The sequence below is a fragment of the Petromyzon marinus genome, chromosome 20 (genome assembly GCF_048934315.1).
Source record: "Petromyzon marinus isolate PM22_M1 ecotype Great Lakes invasive population chromosome 20, UKy_Petmar_22M1.pri1.0, whole genome shotgun sequence".
NCBI lineage: Eukaryota > Metazoa > Chordata > Hyperoartia > Petromyzontiformes > Petromyzontidae > Petromyzon > Petromyzon marinus.
Window position 1 is genome coordinate 12,921,309 of NC_133686.1, and position 22,509 is coordinate 12,943,817.

General features: G+C 44.5%; 1 long non-coding RNA gene across 3 annotated transcripts; it reads right to left on the reverse strand.

The window, feature by feature from the left end:
- Positions 1-950: 950 nt before the first annotated feature.
- Positions 951-17,042, reverse strand: LOC116944084 (uncharacterized). Of its 3 annotated transcripts, none has more exons than XR_004403036.2 (3): positions 16,938-17,042; positions 10,142-10,297; positions 951-5,570 (listed from the first exon to the last, which is right to left on the reverse strand). It is a non-coding gene; the product is annotated as an uncharacterized LOC116944084 (long non-coding RNA). The 3 variants fall into 3 exon arrangements; XR_004403037.2 differs by having other exon boundaries at positions 951-5,501; positions 16,938-17,041; XR_012942371.1 differs by lacking the exon at positions 16,938-17,042 and adding an exon at positions 15,148-16,931 and having other exon boundaries at positions 951-5,501.
- Positions 17,043-22,509: the final 5,467 nt, after the last annotated feature.

Here is a 22,509-nt window from a genome sequence, read left to right on the forward strand (position 1 = left end):
TTACTTATTTACTGTTGTAAGTTCACTCGTTTACAGTTAGTTTGTTTTCTTTGTGCACGTTATGATTTTAATGTTAACAATTGATAGTGGAATGTATTACAAATATAAACTTTGTATTAATATTATGGAATTAAGCTGCGGTAACGACGTTAAAGATATGAATGCATGCGGGGTATATGGAGGTGCGGGCTATCTGAAATTTGTTTTACACAAAATGCCATTTTTGCGGGGTATATGCATCTGCGGGTTATATGCGTATGCGGGCAATATGCGGGAAAATAGGGTATATTCGTTGACTGCAAATGGCACTGACACATTTCGCATGTATTGTATACACTTACACATTCAAGCAAATGAATACACACCCCAACAAAAGCATCCGCACGTTAAAACACACACACATTCAAGTACTCGCTCGTATACGCATGCAATTCAGATATAGAAGAGACAACGTTATAAAAATCCTCCATTAAGTGACAAAAACTGTTTTGGGAAAATGTAATTACCCAACATCTATTTACTGGCAATGCATGCACAGCCAGTATCGCTACCGTAGCCCTACAGACTGCCAGGGATAGTGCTCTTAGCAACGTCCGGCCCGCGGGCCGTATAAGGCACGCGATATCATTTGGTGTGGCCCTGCCAAGGCAATCGCTGGCGAGACTCGAAATTCAATAACTCTAGGAGCAAACCTGGAAAAGCAGTTGCGAGTAGCAACATCATCAATACCAGCTAACATCACACGCCTCACGAAAGAGAAGCAGTTCCAGCCATCACAGAAAAAAGGTTCCCCACCCCTGCTATAAAGTGTGGCACACCCCACAAAGGGTTGGCGTGGCTAGGCACCGCTCCGAGCTGCTTGTCTTTCCATTGCTGACATTTGCATGTGATATCGGCTCTCCAATGTGTTGCAGGTTGTGCCCGTGGTGTTTGTTCGGCAGTCTCCAATGTTTTGCTCCATGTGCGCTGGGAGCTTCTTCGAGGAACTAAACTGGAACGTTTGGCGTTGTGCTATACAGCCCGCAGTAACCATCGCAAAAGCTCATCGGAGAGTTATGCAGAACCGCAAAAGTCTACGAAGTGGCGCACTGGCGACTGGTTTCGTCTGCATCTAGGGGAGATCAGCTCGACATTTGCATCTCTGTTGCTACTGATGTTGTGAGTGGACAAGAATGGAACCGGAGCAGTCAGGAGTGCGATACGGTGCACCAAGCACATTACGAATACATCCCACGCACAGAGACAAATATCCTAAATCCAATTTGATAGACTGAAGACAAATGCTTCTAAGAGCGCACCTATTACGTTTAGCGGGTCGTGTAGCCTGCACCAACATCTGGCCAGTCTTTATCTTCATACCTGGCACAGGCATATTTAAGACTAAGTCAACCTAGGGGAGGCCCAAAAAAGGTTCAGATACCGTTTAACTACTGACGTTATATGTGGCAGGGAATCAAACCCAGGTTTCCCGGATGGTAGTATCGTGCACAAGCAACTGTTTCACCACTTTCAACAAAAAGACAAGGACCCTCCATGTAGCCTACAGAGGCTAGTAGAGCAGGTTATTTTAGGGAACACCTATTAAATGTGGCATGGCACACAAAAAAGGATAGTGTGGTTCGCACCAGGCCCAAGCCATCTGTCTCATCACTGCTGATGTTTTCACACTGCAGCAGGTACTCGTTTAAGGCTGCGTCGACCTTGAGGAGGCCCAGAACGAGTTTAGAAAATCACCATTAATGATTGGCCGTGTGCCAGGAATTGAACTCGGGGGGGCCATCGGGTTTGCGGCACAGCGCCACTAACCACTGCGCCACCGCTCCCGACACGCACACGTACAGACACACGCTTTTCTTGCGGCCTGCTGTGAGCCACGGAGCTGTGTAAGATTCATTGCCAGACAGTCGTGTTGGGAGCTATGGTGCGACGGTGACAGGCAGACGTGAGGGGAGGCTCAGATGCCTCATTACGTGGCCGCAATGGCTGCCAGGCAGTGGTACTGCTCCATGCCTCTCGTTTTGTTCCTTCTCCCTTGCACTGATTTTTTTGCACCTCACATTTGTACACCAAGACAGAGAGAATCACTGTTACATAACGATGAAGCCAGTTTTAACCCACAATACTTGTATACAGAAATGTAAATTTTCCAATTTATCACCGTCAATTAATGCCACAACAAAGCCTCGATTTGGCCGACTAAATTTCAGCACTCATTATTTTCACTCAAATGAATTACCCACATGCCCTTTAAAACGCATGACAACATTTTGTGTGGAGAACATTTGTTAAAATTGCTCACTGTGCGCGGTGGACATTTTGAGCGTGTTAATTCGTAATGGCACTGCTATTACAGCATTGTTATTTTTCATTACTTGTACCCACCAGACAGTATTTGCGGAACACAGTCGCATTCATCTGCACGCAACAGTCTTCATCTCACGGGCGCAATCCAACGTATTTTAATTTAGCCACGAACAATGCCGCTTCATTTCAAATAGGCATACGTACAGTATTCATAAAGGTGCCATGATACGTGTACGTTCAGCATTAACCGAGATATTTACTTTACTCCCTTATTAAAAAAAAACTCTCAAATTTCGGTGACCGTGTCACTTTAGCTTCTTCCCCACACCGTTCACGTCCCGCTAGTTGGCACGTAGCGTGCATGTTCATTCAGTCAAGAAGGATGGGGGCTTCATTGTGAGCGCCGCAGACGGAATTAATGAACCATTAATCCGACCGATTCATCAGGCTGATGACCTGATGGGGTTAATTAAAGAAAGACAATTATTTCTGTTAGGCACACAACAGCGTCCGCTTTTTTTGTCGTGTTTGTGTTCTCGGGCTGGTTTTACTGCCCACACAAAACGCTCCATTGCAGATACAGCAATATCACTTCCCCCGAAAGGTTGCATGAAAAAAAAAAGCATTTCAACTTTGTTCAGACAAGGTGAAATATGGAAATCTCTACAACGTGCCGTTTAAAACATTCATAAGGCGCGGTATGGCTGTGTAGCATGTTTATACAGTGTCTGAATTAATGAGAAATGGCCAGAGTGCTCAGAGGCATGCACAGATTGTATGATGAGATCGAGAGATCTTAAAACCGCTCACAACTGCTAATGTATTTCCTGCCCAAGCACAACGCATAAATGGCGCCTGCACTGTAATGCTGACGTGCAATGGGCGCGTTATAGTCTGGACACAACGGTGCGTTTGTAATTCGTACGACGGTTGTAGTCGCACGCTTTCACCTGGCAGCAATGCTACAGCGACTGCTACTAAGAATCTGCACACACTTAATTCAACATATTTGCGCACGCAAATGCAAGTAAATTCGTTAGGTCATGCGTAGATAGGAAAATAAAACTGTGCATTAAAAAATGTGTTCAATTGACAATTATTTTTCTGCAAAGTGCAACGAAAGAGCTGACAATTCATGGCTAGAGACCTTGCTAAGGATAAAAAATAGTCTACTTGGAACAAACACAGAATCCTCGAGCAAAAAGTGTCCTGTTAATATTCACATCCTACATGTCTCATGAACGCTGCGCATCCTGCATCACCTACATTATACACACCATGCAAACTCGCAGCCAGACTTAATTAATCTGTCTTATGCAGATGTAAGAACACAACTGTAAATGCTCTGGCACACACTGTCTCACTTAAGTCCTAGTTAAAACGTGACAGCATAAATGTACGCACTGATTTTTACACGGACAAGTAAAATCACGCATATATACCAGTTAAAGGAGTTTGTAATACATGAAGTAATAGACAGCCAGCCAGACGTCGCCTGAATAATAATGAACGTATCAGCAAGGTAAAACAAATAATAATGTATTATATTTGATGTATCATATTTGATGTATTTCTACCTTCTCATCTCTATTTCAACGTACTACATGACAGGTCTTGGGGCCACTAAATAAATGAAAGACAAATAACTGACAACACAGTCTTTTTATTCTCATTCACTTGGATTATATTGTCCCTTTTTAGGTAAACTATTGACATCGTGAATCTAAATCTCCTTGCAAAAACCCCCCAAAAAGTGCGCACAGCATGGAAAACAAATCCTCCATTTACGAGCATTTAGGCCAAATCGGCATCGCAAAGACCTACAAGTGCAACACAGGAACACAACACCTTGAGCGTGAAATGTTTTAAAGTGCTATCGTGGCCACGCATGCGCACAGCTAAAGCCGTTGCCTGATTTTTTTTTTTACACGTTGCCCTGACATTTCAGCAGAGCACCCACCGAGGGCGGTTACGCAGCGCGCACGATCGCAGGCGCAATGCGGCAAATCGCAAAAAAAATTAGGACGGGTGAGAGTGCGGAAAAGAGAAGACGGAAAGAATCCCTCCCGGAGACTTAAACGGCCCCGCTTTCGTAATTCTACATCGGAGCACAGCGCGCGCGACCAAAATATAAAGGAAAGCATTCAAACACCTGGATTTCCCATTCTCTCGCTCACTTTTACACAGCGGGACGTCGGGTCCCCCGTGATCAACGCTGGGGAGCGGAGAGCTGCCTCTACCCGGACACCGAGCAGGCCGCGTTCACCAACCAGGCCTGCCGATACCAGCAGCCCTTAGCAGCAGCAGCAGAGGCTGAGCACTGTGGGTAGATTTGCCACCCCCCCCCCCCCCCCCCGCTTAATTAGCTGTAATCCAATTTTCGATCGCTAATTCCTCCGTGATTTAATGTCTTCTCCTTTCATCCGCAAAATGTTGTGCAGCTGCTATAATTATTGCCTTCTAATAGTTGGAGAAGAGGCCCATTCCGGCACGCGCATATGCACGAACATCACGATATTTTCCAAACGGTGCACAAATACTCCCATACGTTGGCGTGGTCAACTCTGTAATCCTTCGGTCGCCTTGCCAGAAGTGTAGCCATGTTGGATCCACGCGGTGCGCACAGTTCCAATGGAGATTTTTATAAAAACGGTCGATATTGCGGTTGTATTCCCAAATAATTCCAGAGCTGCGGCTTCAAACCAACATCCGAGCGCTTTCTCTTTTCTACAGCTGGCGTGGATGCGCTGCCAACACGCTCTCCAATTGTTTTCTCCGCGAGGGCACCCAGCGCACAGAAAACGCGCCGCCCGCGCGCCCGCCCGCCCTTGCCCGCCATTACGGGTGGGCATTGCTTTTCCGCAGTTTTCCTTCGTTGTCTTTTCTGGGCGTATTCCATCTTCGTTTATGCCATCCACGGTGGGGCCGGTGCCATCTCCGCGAAGAAAATCTCACTTTTTTTTTACACCTCTTTTCGCTCGTGCCCAACCGCCGAACATTGTACCTACGCGGAGCGATCGTGACTGGTATCCGAAAGCGCGATCGCAATGGCGCTCGCCGCTGCCGCCGCCGCCGCCACCGCCGTCACCGTCACCGCCGTCGCTTGGCATGCCCCCGTGTCTTTGTCGGGGCGTCCCCGGCACCAGACAAAGACGGCGGGCGAGAACGATGCCAGGCTGTTGTCCGTGTCGCCAGTCCTGGGAGGGGTAAGGGGCGAGGGGGGGGGTTGGGGGTGGCGGCAATACAGTGGGCAGCGGCGAACCGGGCTGAAAAGAGACGCGCAAACAAGGCGAAGTGAGAAATCCGCCGTTCAACCGCGATCAGTTGTGAGCGCGGTGGCACAGGCTGGCACACCGCAGAGACGCCACCCTTTTATACCGCCCCGCCGCATCGCGCAACTGCGAATACAGGAAGAGGGTCCGCCCGACGCACCAGAAGGCTGCGGGCATCGCAAATCCAGATTCGCTCGGGGGGGCAGGATCGGTGCCAACGGGGGTTTTTTTCTTTATCGTTTGCCCCCCTCCCTCCGCTCTATCCCGGAGCGCCAAATGGCACTGCCAGCCGCTTTACGCGCCTCCACCTGGCGGGCGCAAAACAAAAAAAGCAAAACGGCGCAACGCTCTAAACAAGGTTCGTTACGCAAACGAAGCAACTCGGAAGCGGGCGCGGGAAGGCTGCGTTTTTCACAGCGCGGGCCGGCAACGGCGGTCTCGCGTGCCCGCGTACGTGGCGCTTTCCTACAGTGTAGCGATTTCGCCAAAGCAAGCGGGCGGGCGGGCGCTGTGACACTCGGCGGCGAGCCAGTGACAGCTGTTCCTGGCCCCGGCGCGCAAGAATCCAAGGCGAGCCGAGCGAAAAAGAAAGAGACGCCCCAAGCCATTCCTGCTTCTTTCTGTCGTCGCCCTCCCTCTCGCCGTTTCGGATGGCACGGTGCCAGCGTGTGCCCCCTCTGCTCCCGGCCTGCTGCACTGACTGCTAATTAACAAGCAAGCTAATTGTTCTCCCAGGCGCCGTGAGCAGGAGCACGTTGGCCGATGTTCCCAGAGGGTACGGAGCGCATTCGCGGCGGCAGGCAACGAGAGAATCCTTGGCAGTGAGTTTTTTAAAAGAGCAGGCTGCAGTGATAGAGTCTCACATATACATGGAACGCACATGCATACGCACGCGCACACGCACGCCCGCTTTTCGGCCTCGTGACCGACTCTGACGTCATTCTCATATTTCTTTTTTTTTGTTGCAAATAATCAATGAATTTTTTTATACGCTAAATTGTTTGCAACGTTGTCTCCGAACTCGGGACGTCAAACGAACGAAATCGGTCGCTAATTATGCAACGGGCTGTAATGGAATGTTTGCATGGCTTCAAGCGCGGCTATTTATTTCGTATCGGGGAAAACGGTACATCCAAGCTCGCCGCGAAAGAAAGGCAGGTCGTCTATTTTGTGGCCGAAAACGGCCAAGCGAAATGCAATGGGCGCGATGCCATATAAGCATTTGAAAAGTTTTTCTCCGTCAATGTGCTTAATTAAATTAGTTTACATTTCGAGGTGTGCCCAATCCTCATATTTCAGCTTTGTTCGAGTTGTCATTCGTTGCTCGCTCGGATCGCACTTAAGAAAGTTCCACTGTGCTGTGGGAAAAAGTAACTTTAAATGTGCCCATAAAAGTTTACTGAACTTTAAACAGAGGGTCTTTTGCATAATAAATAGGCCCTGCTTAGTATGCATAGGCTGATTGCGCATTGTACTGAGTGTGGATAAAGGGATGTCGGGCTCCCACAGACGGTAAAAGAGACAAGCAGACACGCACAACAGCACCACATTGATATACAGCCCTTATAACGTCTGGACAACAGTCTGGATGGCAAATAATTTCAACAAAATGTGTTCAACAGGTTGCAGGTACATATATGCCTTCCCACTGCATAGAGAACACAATCTAAGTGTTTTTTTTTAGCTTGTGCATGAGAAATAATGGGAACTGCTAAAAATTTTTACCAAATCATTATCATCATCACAAACCAATTTGTAGCTCATTCCTGTATATAGTTTAACATGAATAATGCTCAGGGGCGTTTGTAGTAATTGTGGTTTCTGGCTTGATGCACATGGCACACGCTGCGTGCGATGTCCAAAGAGACCTAATTCATTTGTGGTTTAATTGGACTATTTATGCACTGCCAAGTTGATACCTCTAATTGGGAATATATTTCATCTATAATAATTTTAATTGATATTGCAAGTCCCAGCTTGCCCAGGTGTTCCCATAAAGAAGCACATCCATTTAAATGGTATTCGTAGTATTTTCATTTGGGTTAAATCGATATTTGGAGAAAAACTCTGAATTTTATGAGAAATGTAAATACATTACCAGTTAAAATATGAACTATTTATGAAGAGTTTTTGGTAAAAATGTCATTTATTTTAATTTATGAAATAATTCTTGTCAATTACAAACTATCCCATTATTCAATATTTGTTCAACTGTTTTACATTAACATATTTATACTAGCTTTTTTGCCCGGCCAAGGACGGGTGTATATTGCAGTAAATCTGAAATATTCAATAGAAAAATTGTTCAGCTCATGATTATTAATGAGGGGGGGGTTGCCCCATGTGGAGTGACGTCACCCGCTAATGGTTATTGGGGAGGGGTGCGGCAAGTGGAGTGACGTCACCCGCTCATGGTTATTGGGGAGGGATGCGGCAAGTGGAGTGACGTCACCCGCTCATGGTTATTAATGAGGGGAGGGGTGCGGCATGTGGAGTGCGCGACCTTCTTGTGCGTTAGTGTAAATTTCCACGCGGGCATGAATATTAATGAAGGGGGGGGGGGGGGGGGACTTCTTTTGCAGTGACGTCACGTGCGGATGTAGCACTGTGCTGCGTAGATTTATTTTTTACCGTCACTTTCTGTAAAGAAACGATTTTGCATAATACATTATTTAACTCAGCTCGACCTTCCTCTGCATTCGTGTCAAAATCCACCCACTCATGAATATTAATGAGGGGGGGTGGGCCTCGTGTGGAGTGACGTCACGCACGGGACGGACAGACATTTCTGGGTGATTATAGTAAGTTATGACAAAAGCAACTTTCAAAGATACAATCAATAGAAATATAATAAATTTATAACTTCAGAACTATTATTGTTTCCTCTAAGCTGAAGTGTTTTTGACTAGTTTTAATGTGTAATACATTATTTCCATCCCAATGTCGTTTCCATCATAGGGTTGGCTAACCATAGCTCATCACACTGGTCAGTGCGGGTTGGTGATAGAAGAGGATCAAACATGCTTTAGATTTCACTTGCCACGAACATGAGCTGCATAGTAATGCAGGGGCGCCGTGGTGGTGAGATGTTAACAACCTCACCTTGTATGCAGGAGGTCGAAGGTTCGATCCTGACCCTGACACCTATATATTTGGAGTTTGTATGTTCTCCCCGTGGTCGCATTGATTTTTCTTCAGGTCCTCCAGTTTTTACCTTATTTAGAAACGTGCGTTTCGAGTATATGGCTGCTATACATTTCCACATAAGTCACTTTGTGGCCAGGTCGTTTCTGAAAAAGAGCTCAGTGGGCATTAGTTTAGCTTTAACCACTGTTTTATGTAAAGTGAATCAATAAACATCCAATGGGTGGTGGATATTCACAATTCTGGGTGATAAGGTTGCACCTGTGTCATAGCCAGAAAAAATGACATTGCGATTTCATATAATAATTGACACTTGTAAAGCACCTTTCACCCGGAGATCACAAGGCCGCTGGATTAAACACATATAAATCCAACTCCACAAGATAAAAAGTACTTTAAAATAAATGTGTCTTAGGGCATGATTTCAATAAAGTGAGTGAGTCAGCAGAGCGAACCTCCAGTTGACGTGAAAATCTGCATTCGTAATCCAAATACGGAGAGTTATAATAAACACAAGAATGTTATACCGTGTGCGTATTTTAGGAATCGAACGCAATGTTCGATCGAGAACCTATCAATCCTGGTGATCATGAGATGCCATTACGCCATTTCATGTAAACGGTTTTGCACTTAATCTGGCCCTCCTTTCTCTGCTGGTTTACATTTCAGAAATATCTGGCAGAGTGAGCCGATAACTTAAGCGTATTGCTTAAAAAGTACAAGCAAAGGTTGTGGTAAGATAAACCGCTGAAGGACATCACCTTTGAGGTCACTTCTAGATCATTTTTCTGATGTGACCTATGGCTGCTGTCAGAGAGTTCCAAAAACGTCTATACATCCCATCTCTATTTTATCTGATGGCGCACTTGAGACGCATGTAATTTGTAAAAAAATAAGCCACGTGTACCTATATATAGCAATATAGGGAAACATCTTGAGAGGTTTTGAATAGAATAAGTGTTGTACGTGGAAACAGAAGAGACGGTTATAATAGGGGTTTTCCCCTTTTTTTCTGGCAACAAAACTGAAACCTTTTTACAAGGATTCATGTCTGCATTAACCACAATACCTGCAGTCAAAATGCAAACATAAAACATACTAGGATAATAATAGACGCCAAAAGGCGTCATGTGGTCGAGCACCAATTGGGTCGAGGCTCAAAAGAAAGCCGTCCCTTGGTGTGGACCAATCAGTTTCAAGGACAATGCATATATTATCCTAGTATGTTTTTGGTTTGCATTTTGACTGCAGGTATTGTGGTTAATGCAGACATTAATCCTTGTAAAAAGGTTTCAGTTTTGTTGCCAGAAAAAAGGGGAAAAACCCTATTATTACATTTTGGTACTGGCAAAGGAGGTCTAATGAAGAAGAGACGGTTGTTTGTGTGGGACACGCGTGTTGGATGAAGCAGTGCAAGTTACCGCGGCAAGCATTGGAGTGGCATCCAGGGTCTGTAAAGGCAAATCCTTGGTGGCTGAGTGTTGACTGCTCAACAGCCGAGGGACATCGCAAAAGCAAGGGAAGTGATGGTGATGAGTAGCGACAACAATTGTATTGACTGCGATGACGTCTTGATCCTGGTGGAAAATTAAAAAAACGTAAAAAAGCCAATTGTTAAATTTATAACACGTACAAAACTGCATTTCTGGAGGCATTTGTTTTGCTCTGTGTTGAAATATTCATACAGAGTTGTGAGACTCAGCACGTTTGTCATCCTTCCACTAAATACCACTTCTCAAAAGCAATTCCTACACGGCTGCATCACTGCATGAGGGCAGCAATGTGTGCAGGAGGTGGACTCATGACTGCTTAACTTGTCTACTGGGGTTCACCCTGCTCCTCGTTCACTGTGGCACATCTACACGCTCGTGTGTCCGTGCATTAGTGGCTGACGACTCAGTTAATGGCTATGAATTACTGTACACTCTCATTTCCAAGAAGCTATTTTTCGAGCAATACATGCAACAGCTAAGTGCACTTAAATTGCTACTTGAAAGCACGAAGGTTCAGAGGATAGAATAGTATTTTGTAAAGTACAGTAATGTTCATTATTATGGATTGTTGCATATATGCACTGTGGAATGATAATGTAATTTCTTTATGGACATGGGCTTCTGTATTTATTAAAAAATCTGAAGTGTAGTAAAAATGCAATTCGTTGCCATTATTTTTTGTTATTCTGAATGCATTTTGGCAGCCTTCACCACACATTCACCTGTGCCGAGCGTTGACAATTTTGGCAAAAAAAGAATCAAAACATAACGCATGGGTCCAACGGTGAAAACAATTTACAGGACCAACGTGTCCAAACATGCAAGTGGACCAGTCTTTTCTATTACATTTGAGTGCAGTAGCAGCGAAAGTGCAAGGAACCCTCGTTGTACTCTTACTGACAGTACATGCAATATGCACTTACTGAAACAAAGTCAGACTCCATCCTGGATAAAGTAATTTTTGGGTGTGCATCATTGTTGTCAATTGTGATTACTTACCTTTGATCACCGAGGGGCTCATTATTTCACTCTAAAGAAATAAAACGTGATGTTGAGTGTTTTGGTGCACCAAGTATGGCCAAAGGGAATTCCAAACTCAAATGTGGCCATGCAGCCTTAATGCAAATTAGTAGGCAGAATGTGAATATGCAAATGAGAATTATAAGGGCCTCTGATTTTCATTCCCCCAATTTTCAATCCAAATTCAGCGTGATTTTGAGTAGCTCTATTTTGTCTCTTCGTGCCACGTGATGAATATAAATGCATCACAGGACGTGTTGTCCACCCCGCCTTGTTTGGAGTTCATTGCTTTGAGATGGGGGAAAAATGCGCATGGGATGGATAACGCCAGCATGCTTTCATGCAACATCGTTGGACCCGTTGGTATAAGGAAGTCTCTTGTAGTGTGCAGCTAAGGTGTGGCGCATCACAATTGTGCACAACTATTGCAAAAACAAAAGTGCCATCGCTGGAGGAAAGTTCCTATTCAGGCAGCGCTGTCCCTACTTTGTTGGAAAGAGCCAACGGCGAATGAGGTGAAGTGCCCACACCCCACCAGTTAGTTACTTGACTTGTTGCAGTGCTAATGCACTCACTACCTTCTCCAGTGGTGAATGGGCAACAGCTATGATGGAGACAAGTTTTCAATGTTTTTTATCGATAATTAAACATACCAGCTTTGGCTTCCAATGCCGATTCATTAAGATCAAAGGAACTGCAACATTATAAGTGTAGATTTAAAGCTTTCGTGACTGCAGGAATTCAAATTCTTTGGGTTTTTCGGTAAAGTCACGTAGATAGAAAAATAATAATAAAAAATATATTTTTCACTGCCTCAGCAGTCCGCCTGCTGTATTTTTTCACCTGCAGACGATTGCTTGTATTGCGATCTAAACGTCATGATTTTTATTATTATTTGTAATTATTTTAAATTATATTCTTGGTTCTTTCGGTAAAGTCACGTAGAAGGGAAACAATAAAATAATAAAAATATAAAACAATAAAATTCTCACGGTTTCGACTGCAACACAAACAATCATCATCAGGAGTGAAAACCACAGCAAGAAAATTTGAAAAAAGTGGCGTTTTTTTTACGTTAGCACCACGGAGAGCGATTTGGCAGTTATTCAGATGGACGAGTCCATCTATGTTCGGAAAATAGGGGGGAGACGAAAATAATGGATGCGGTCTGAAATTGTCTCTGTGTTTGTATATGTGGATAGCCTAATGAACGAATCTCTCACGGTAGCCAGATGGCTTGCAGAGAACCTCTGTCTTGGAGAAGTCAATGTCATGTGAGCCTACTGAATTATAAGTGATCTGTCACGGCCGAGGTGTTGGTCCTACCGTGTTTTAGGTCTGCTTTGTGTTCACGGATGCGGTCCGAGACATGTCGTTTGGTTTCTCCAATGTAACTACTACCACAGAGGCAACTTAGTTTGTAGACACCAGGGTACTGTATGTCCGGAATCACATCTTTTACAGACGGAACCAGATCACGGATTTTATGTAATGTCTTCTTGGTTCTTTCTGTAAAGTCACATAGAATGGAAATAAAATAAACATAATAAAATATGATATCATAAAATATGGTTTATTTTATTATTTTATTTCCATTCTACGTGACTTTACCAAAAGAACCAAGAAGATGAATCCCTGCAGTCACGAAAGCTTTAAAGCGAAATTTATGTAATGTGTTGAATCGGACCTGGATCTTGTGTTTATTCAAGATTTTAGAGATCTTTTTTGTGATCCCCGCAATGTAGGGTAAAGTGATGGTTTTGAATGGCTCTTCAAGAGGGTCCTTCTTCATGGTTGGAGTGATAGCTTTGCAGATTGTGTAGTCGGAGTAACCATTAGGCTTAAGAGCTTGGTGTACATGCTTGAGTTTAGTGGCTATGTGTTCCTGGTCGGATATGCATTGGGCTCTATGGTGCAGAGTCTTGATGAGGGAATTCTTCTGGAATGGATGGTGGTGGGAATCCGGTTTCAGGTAAGCATCCGTATGGGTAGCTTTCCTGTAGGCAGAGTGGCTCATTGAACCATCAGGTCTCTTTTTTATTAGGACATCCAAAAAAGGTAGCTTGCCATCTTTTTCGACTTCCATGGTAAATCTGATGGCTGGGTGTATGGAATTGATGTGGTCGAGGAATTGGTCTAGAGCAGGCCGGCCATGTGGCCAGATGACAAAAGTGTCATCCACGTACCTCTTCCATAAGGTTGGGCGCAGAGTGGCAGTCTGGATGGCGTCAGTCTCAAATTTCTCCATGAAAATGTTGGCTACAACCGGAGTTAGGGGGGAGCCCATTGGGGTGCCCTCAGTTTGTTTGTAGAAAGTTACATTCCAAGTGAAGTATGTATTGGTTAAGCAGTGTCTCACGAGGGGGGGTACCTCAGTGTTTAGTCCTTGATGAATCAAGTCTTCAATGATTGCGATGGTGTCAGGTACAAGAACTTTGGTGAATAAGGAAACCACATCAAAACTGACAAGCAGGTTGTCTGGGGACAGGGAAATACCCTTGATTGTCGATACCAGGTGAGTAGAGTTTAGTACTGCAGAGATGGTTTTTCCAGTAAAGGGCTGCAGGATTTCAGACAAAAAACGAGCCAGTTTGTAGGTGGGGGAGTTGATAGTAGAGACGATGGGACGAAGGGGTGTATCTACTTTATGTATTTTTGGTAAGCCGTATAATCTTGGTGGCCTGGCAGCAGAAGGTTTCAACGAGAACTGTTTGGTTTGATCAATTAATGCGGTTGAATCAGAAATGATTTTGTTGGTTTGTATGACGAGGCTGTTGGTGGGATCTCTTTTAATTTTGTATAGCTGCCATCGTTGAGTAATTCTTGAATTTTGTTGTTATATTCTATTTTATCCATGATGACAGTGGCATTGCCCTTGTTGGCTGAGAGGATGACAATGTCATCCCTCTTTTTTTATTTATATAATTCAAAACACTAATCTTTGCTGAGGTTTCTAGCTGGCATCTTAGCGTTTTTGAGGGTTGCAGCGATTTCAGATCTTGCTACGTCTGCAGCGATGTGACTCAGGCCCTTGAGAGCCACGTCTACTTGGGCAATGATATCATTAACTAGTATGTGTTTAGGTGTGACTGCAAAGTTTAGACCTTTAACTAAAACGGATTTTAGACCATCGGAAATAGAACTGTTACTGCGATTAATTACGACTTTGTTAACGTCTAGCTTTTTGGTGTGTGGGTCTTTACCGAAAGACCCAAAGAGTATTATAAGTGTATTTAAAGTTTTTCTTCCACCGAATATGTATACAATTTGTTTGCAAATATTTAATGTAAAATGCAATACTTGTTGGAATTACATTGTAACTGTCCTAGATTTGACACATTTTCCCTCCAGATTATGCTTCATATTGTATTACCGATTCGCAAACAGGAATGCAGTTGTCTTTGGAGCTCTTATGATTGCAACAAAGTCAATCTCATAATTTTGTTTGTGCAATGTATCCCTACGAATTACATATAAGTCCTCTAAACATCTAACGAATGTAACTTGTATCTAAGATACAGCAGACAATAAATAATTTGCGATTCGATAATCCATGAATCCCTGTAATTCAAAGATTTGTCGGTTTCTGATTGTTCTGGGAATCCACGGTACACTGCGGTGGATGAAAAACGCGTCGCGGACTGAAAACCCTATGACTCGTAGAAGTGGGAAGGGTGAACGTGGAGGCAATATTTTAGAACTGTTTCAAAATGCATTTTTTTACGTCACACAGAATAGCTGTGCTGATGTGAATTGTTTAGTCGAAAAAGATGTTGCATTTTGGATATTATGCAAAACCAAATGGCAAAAAAACTCTTTAAAAGACCTATATGGCAGATTTGCACCATTGGGTTCATAGAAATACCTTCTCATATTCCGCAAATTTATTGTGGATTAATGGAGCTGCTACTCACGTGCCGTGTTTCATCTGTAATCCGCAAAATTTGTTCAGATGGAGCCGCATTGTGGATTCCTCCCATAATCCATGCACATCACGTCAGCGCAAATATTTTTGTGTCGATTATAAGTCTAACTTCCATGGTGCGCTGTGGATTACAGAAACCACAAGATGGGACCCCCTATTTAAAAATTGATTTTTAGAGTTCTGCTGTATGACTACATCTTCCATGTTTTCCAGAATATTTCTTGCAAAATGTTGTCTCAGTGGGCCCTCACATCGAATCAAGAACAAATGTACTAAATAAATGAATGTCCTTCACCAATTCAATGCTGAATACAACCTCATGACATTCCAGTCATGGGATGTTTCACTAAACTTAGCTACACTGGTCGGTACGGATGGTGAGGATGGAGGTCCCAGGACCGGTTCAAATATCACTCGCCATTGATACTAGCTGTGGCCGCAAATAAAACTCGCGGTTTATGGGTTAGTGCACTAACCATTGTGCCACCGCTCCACAATATAATTACAATATTAACGTTAAATGAACAATTTTTATATTCTCATTTCGATACATTCCATCGAGTTCAAATATATGTCCCGAAATATTTTTGCAAACATAAAAAGTTCAAATGGCCCGGCAAAGAAATTGCTGTTGAATGTTTCGTACATTTAAAACTAAAAAAATTTACATGCACTACTTTTGACCAGAATAGTAAGTGTGCAACACAAAATAAAGCGAGCTGTGTAACTTTTCGAAACTGCACAAACACGTATATTTATTTAAAATGTGGGTTTCTTTAATTACATGAAGTCTTATGCTAAAGGCTTGCCAAGAGGCGAGTTTGTTGGTCATGCCCTCAAATAATGTTTTGTCATCTGCCCGTGGCGTTGACAGGAATTACTTTCATCTACATAAAAGGCTGGCGTATTTGTATACATTTCTATCTGTGCTTCACCTCCACACTCATCATGCATTGCCCTTTCATTACTGTAAAGTGTCCATCAATATAGCTGTATTAGCATTTACAAAATAGTATTTCACAAAACATTGGCTCAAAGTGCCTCTTTGATGTAACCGTTTGTGGGTCCTTGTCTGGAGAAAATGCTGCTTGTGGAGTAACACTGGGTGAATTATAAGCTAGTGTGTTTTGCGGGACGCTGACAATGTAGCATTGCTTAGCATACGATGTGGCGTTACTAGGCAATTCAAATCAGCTGTTACAGTACCGGATTCTGCTGCGCATTAATAACGTGAAACTTGTGTTGGGGCCGAATTGTAAAGTTGAAAATCTGCAATGGGTATGGCTTGCACAAATATGCCATCACAAACATTACCACACTTAATTTTATACAATCTACAGATAGCTCTCGATCATTGCGAGTATACACGTTGCAATAGAGCGCGGCAGAGAAGCAATACTCTGCGATGGTGGTGGTAGCGCGGTGTGAGAGCGAGCGCCCACATCGCGGACCATGTAACCCGCGGCGAGATTTCCGTTCTCTCATCTCGCGTGGGAGGAAACAAAAAGGAAACAGTTCGTGCTGTGTGCGTCAAGTGACGAACAAAAAAAATTCGCCGATTACAGGGCAATCACAGAGCGGGTCCCATCAATCCGCGATAAGTTTGAGGACTTTGCGAGCTTTTTTTTTAACGAGTTTTTATACGACTCTAAAATGGCGCGTGAACCAAAAACACCCCAAAATCGCGTCAGAAAAAGACTCGTCTGTGCAGACGGTAAAGCGATGAAACTAACATTTGTAATTGCCCGATAACATGTTTTCTTAAGTGTCGCACCGTACCTCCCAGCAGCGTGTCGCCCCCCCCCTCCTTCACGTTCCGTGACCCCGCGGGCGACCCTCGCGCCGCTTCTACGGGTCGCGGTGTGCGGCCCCTCGAGGCGTTTTTCAATCCGCCGCGGTGTGTCGCGAATTATTGGATCGTTTCCGTTCAGTTTTTCAGTTTTATATATTCGGCATACAGCCCTGTGAGGCATGCGGCTCCTCACTCGGGTGCAGCCGCAACAAACAAAAACATGCACGAGACGCATCTTAAAGTGACTACACGCAACAGAAAAATCCAGGAAAAAACAGCAAAGTCTTACAGAAAAGCAGCGTATATCAACGCTGTGTGCAAAAATCCCAGTGGGATGCAAGTCAGACAATAACAACCATGAATATTGAAGTTATCAGGCTAAAAGACAACGCATCATGAATACTTGCCAGTGCATGTTTTGTTGTTGTTGTTTGCATGTTCACCATAAGTACTGTGTGGTTAATGCACACGCGATTGCTTGCAAAATGTTTCTGCTTGGTGTTTTCACATCTTAACACAACTCTTTTATTGCCAGAAAGGATAAAACATAACATTTGTATTATTCTGTCAAGGGAGGTCCCAAGCTGGGGGGACGACGGCGCGAGCAGAGGGAGCCGACACTGACTCAATCACACATCATACACTGACTCACTCACACATCATACACTGACTCACACATCATGCACTGACTCAATCACACATCATACACTGACTCACTCACACATCATGCACTGACTCACTCACACATCATACACTGACTCACTCACACATCATACACTGACTCACTCACCCATCATACACTGACTCACTCACACATCATACACTGACTCACACACCATGCACTGACTCACTCACACATCATACTCTGACTCACTCCCACATCATACACTGACTCACTCACACATCATACACTGACTCACTCACACATCATACACTGACTCACTCACACATCATGCACTGACTCACTCACTCATCATACACTGACTCACTCACACATCATACACTGACTCACTCACACATCATACACTGACTCACTCACACATCATACACTGACTCACACATCATGCACTGACTCACTCACACATCATACACTGACTCACTCACACATGCACTGACTCACTCACACATCATACACTGACTCACTCACACATCATACACTGACTCACACACCATGCACTGACTCACTCACATATCATACTCTGACTCACTCCCACATCATACACTGACTCACTCACACATCATACACTGACTCACTCACACATCATACACTGACTCACTCACACATCATACACTGACTCACTCACACATCAAGCACTGACTCACTCACACATCATACACTGACTCACTCACACATCATACACTGACTCACACACCATGCACTGACTCACTCACATATCATACACTGACTCACTCCCACATCATACACTGACTCACTCACACATCATACACTGACTCACTCACACATCAAGCACTGACTCACTCACACATCATACACTGACTCACTCACACATCATACACTGACTCACACACCATGCACTGACTCACTCACATATCATACACTGACTCACTCCCACATCATACACTGACTCACTCACACATCATACACTGACTCACTCACACATCATACACTGACTCACTCACCCATCATACACTGACTCACTCACACATCATACACTGACTCTCTCACACATCATACACTGACTCACTCACACATCATACACTGACTCACTCACACATCATACACTGACTCACACATCATACACTGACTCACTCACACATCATGCACTGACTCACTCACTCATCATACACTGACTCACTCACACATCATACACTGACTCACTCACACATCATACACTGACTCACTCACACATCATACACTGACTCACTCACACATCATACACTGACTCACTCACACATCATATACTGACTCACTCACACATACACTGACTCACACATCAAAACAAAGATCCCCCATATAGCCTTAACAGACTGTAGGGGCAAGTGCTGTTAGCGAGCACCTATGAAGGCCGCCTTTGTCTCCCTAGTGGCAATGTTTACACACCACACCAGGTACTCATTTGAGGCTGAGTCGACCTAGGGGAGGCCCGGGACCGGTTCAGATAATCGTCACTGGTGTTGGCCGTGAAACGCCACTGCACCGCTTATACCGCGCTGGGCCACAAATGGTCAGGAAAGTTGAAGCCTCTTCGACGACTGCACCGTCAACAAAATAAATCGTGGCGAGCGCAACGCCACGTTTGGTTGAAAAACACATTCCGAGGGAATGTTCCACAAACTTGCGAAGGTTTCTGTAATAATCCGCATGGATAATCGATGCGTTAAGTTAATATTCGTGCGCGCGGCACTTTAAATACTTGTAAAACGAGGCTAGTTCTCCGTGAACGGTGTGTTGTGGTATCAGCTCGAGTAACCACTGCAGGAACAACAGTCTGTACATATACTGCACACGTGGCGCGCCGGTGAACGCATCGCGGAGCTACGAGACTCGTGATCCCAGTTTGAATTGCCAGCCACGGCGAACATCAGTGGCGAGTTTGAACCCTCAACCTGTCCTGACCCCACTCCCCCCTCTCCGCAAGCTGTCTAACCCACAAGGTTTACTCCGTAGTCTTGTACGGGGAATTTGAGTTTGCAGGTCCATACGGCGGACAGCCGTTTCAATACGGGCACCAAAAAAAATGTGTCTATTTGTTTGCGTTTCTCTCCTTGTGATGGGACTTTGTAGGATGAACGTTGAGATTTATAAGGGGCACGGGGTGACCAATAAGGTCTGGAATGGTTTGTAATAAGGTAGGGCACTGATAAGGGGTTGACAGGTATCGACACCTGTGGGGAAGTATGGTCCAACTACCCCTAATGACCAACGGAGTGGGAATGCCCCCCCCCACCATCCAGCAGTAATGTAGACAAAAGGGCGTACAATGTAAAATTTAACTTTTATTCGTAATACTGAATAGTATATTCAAGACGTGTTTCAGAACACAAAAGTAAAAAAAACCACGTAATTTGTGCATTCTAGAAGAACCTCGCATCGATGCAGGACTGTATTCTGGTTGGTATGGCAACTCTGCATTTGACATTGACATTCTTATTAGGAAATTTCCATAACACTTTAGGAACTGTAACTGCAATTACTGTGCAATTACCTGGTAGTTACAGTTAAACGAATGCGGTATAGGTAACAATTACTTGGTAATTGTATGGGCTTTCTTTATTCATTATTGTCATTATTTATTTGTTTTTAATGTGTATCGATGGCTATCCCATTGGGAATCTCAGCGGTGCTTTCAAATATTATGTTATTTTGCTATATAGGCACTGTACCGTTATTCGGTTAGCTTACGTGTAAAAGCAGAATCAGAATCTTTATTTATCCTGGAGAAATCTGATGAGCTATGAAGCTCTTTTTCACAGATGTCCAGTAGGGGCGGGTCAGAAAGTTACAACAATGAACAATACAAGGCGTGATAGGAGTGCAAAGTATAGGACACGTAACTAAATCATTAATAATAAATACATAAAATAAAGTATATACGTTCAAATTGCATTAGTACACCAATTCCCAAACTTGGGCAAGGCAGCAAACCACAGCAAAAACAGTCCGAGACCATACCAAGACAACAAACAGTCCCTCAATAAAATTGCACATATTGTGGAGTAACTGAGTAAGGAGCATTTTATATTCAACTATCTAATGCAGTAAAACGCATCTCATCCAAACTTCTCTCTGACAAATCCTAGAATATATGGTGCCCCCGCAGTCCGCTACAACTCTATTTCGCGGGGGGGCATAACTCCTAACATTCGCGATTTTTCCAAAATTGGACGAGAGATAAATTGCACACTTCCCAAAACCCGCAACTTTACTGTTGACGAAACGAGTCGTGTGGCTAAAACCTCGCTCTTGTACAAGAATAATACGAGCGTGATGAGGGTGAGCATAATTAAATGCACGCACATTGAAAGATTTCTCTACGAGTGCCTCGCACGACGCTATCACCCCGTTGCGATCAGTGCGATTGACTCACCATCAATAAATAGCCATGACCATTCCACTGCTAGATGAAGGCCTAGCAGCACTTGGGCGTGGAATAAGTACATCGATGTGAGCGTTGTAGTGTGGAGGTGTCGCGGGACCCCAGGGCTTCACTAGCAAGTGTGTGCACCGGATTAACTCCAACTTTTAGCTTCGCCACCAAGCTCCTCCAGCTGTTGTTGTGAAGCAGACAGTCTGGGTTGTCTCCGTCGGCGTTTGTGCAGAACGATCTATACATAAAGCAACACTTGAAAGATACTCCTCAACTACGTGCTGCTACTGCCTTCATTAGAGGTTTAAGTATCCGGCAAGCCTCGCCACTATCGACAATGTCTCCAAGTGGGGCACTCACATCCCGTGGTCCCCTAAAACAACAGGCGGGGTACAGCATTGGGTAACTAACGCATGAACACAAACCTTCTTCTTGTCGTATGGCTGCTGATGTAGACGCAGAGCACCGACTACAATGTCACATCCAGGTGGAGAAGCACAGACAGCCGCGTCAGGCGCAGCGGAGTTGTGATCATCGCTGCGATGTCTCCTTCGTGTTTGTGGATCGGGGCATTGCGTCGTTACACGTTGCGCGGTCTGTTTTGGATGAGCACAGTCGCACACTGGAGAGGTTTGAATTTTCCTTTCGTGCGTCGGGTACAGCATCTGCCGTAGTTTGTGCAGTAGATGCGATTTAGGGCTGTGTTGGGGTCTTTCAGAACAAGGCGGTGTTTGTCTGTGAGTTCTTCAGAACTCCATTCAGCACTCCAAGCATCGTCGGGGTTGAACTCGCATTGGTGAAGGCGAAGCGCGTGGGTCGAAAAGTGCTTTGCGTAATTGCAAGTGCTGACGCAACCAACACTCCCTGTGCGAGTCGTGGCAGTTTCAGTACTTGTAGCTTTATCATAATCATCATCAGAACCCCCCCCCCCACCTCTCGTGGCCATACACACATTCTGTATTCTAACATATTCGGGCAAATATCTCAGTTTAGACTTTTGCGAGCAACTCTGAAGTCGGGCAAGACAGTCCAACCATGATGCATTGGTTCTTACAGCCAACCTCTGGTCTTTCTCAAATTGCACGCGGTCCTTTGCATCGTGTGTTGTGTTGCACAGCTGTGCATTAGCCTTGGATCTCGTCTTCATCCGAGGCGACGGCGCCTCGCTTCACGTTCGCACGTGAACAGGAAAGGAGTGTAATCTATGGCTTTAGTCCGAGATGCAAAGTAATTCGCAGCCATGTGCTGATCCCAATCACAGTGCCTCTTGTTTACAGCATGAGACGACATGCTTGTGAATGTTCCATGGAATCGCTCAACTAGCTCATTGGTTTGGGGATGATATGGTTATACGCATATGTTTGTGCCAAGCTGCGTGCACACCTTCAGCAACAGTTTGGACGGGCCAATTGCTCCCTGATCAGAAACTTTTGCGGAGGGCCTTTGTCGTTTAATCACCACGTGCAAAATAGTTAGGTCCTGTAATTTTCATATCAGGGCTCTACGAAAC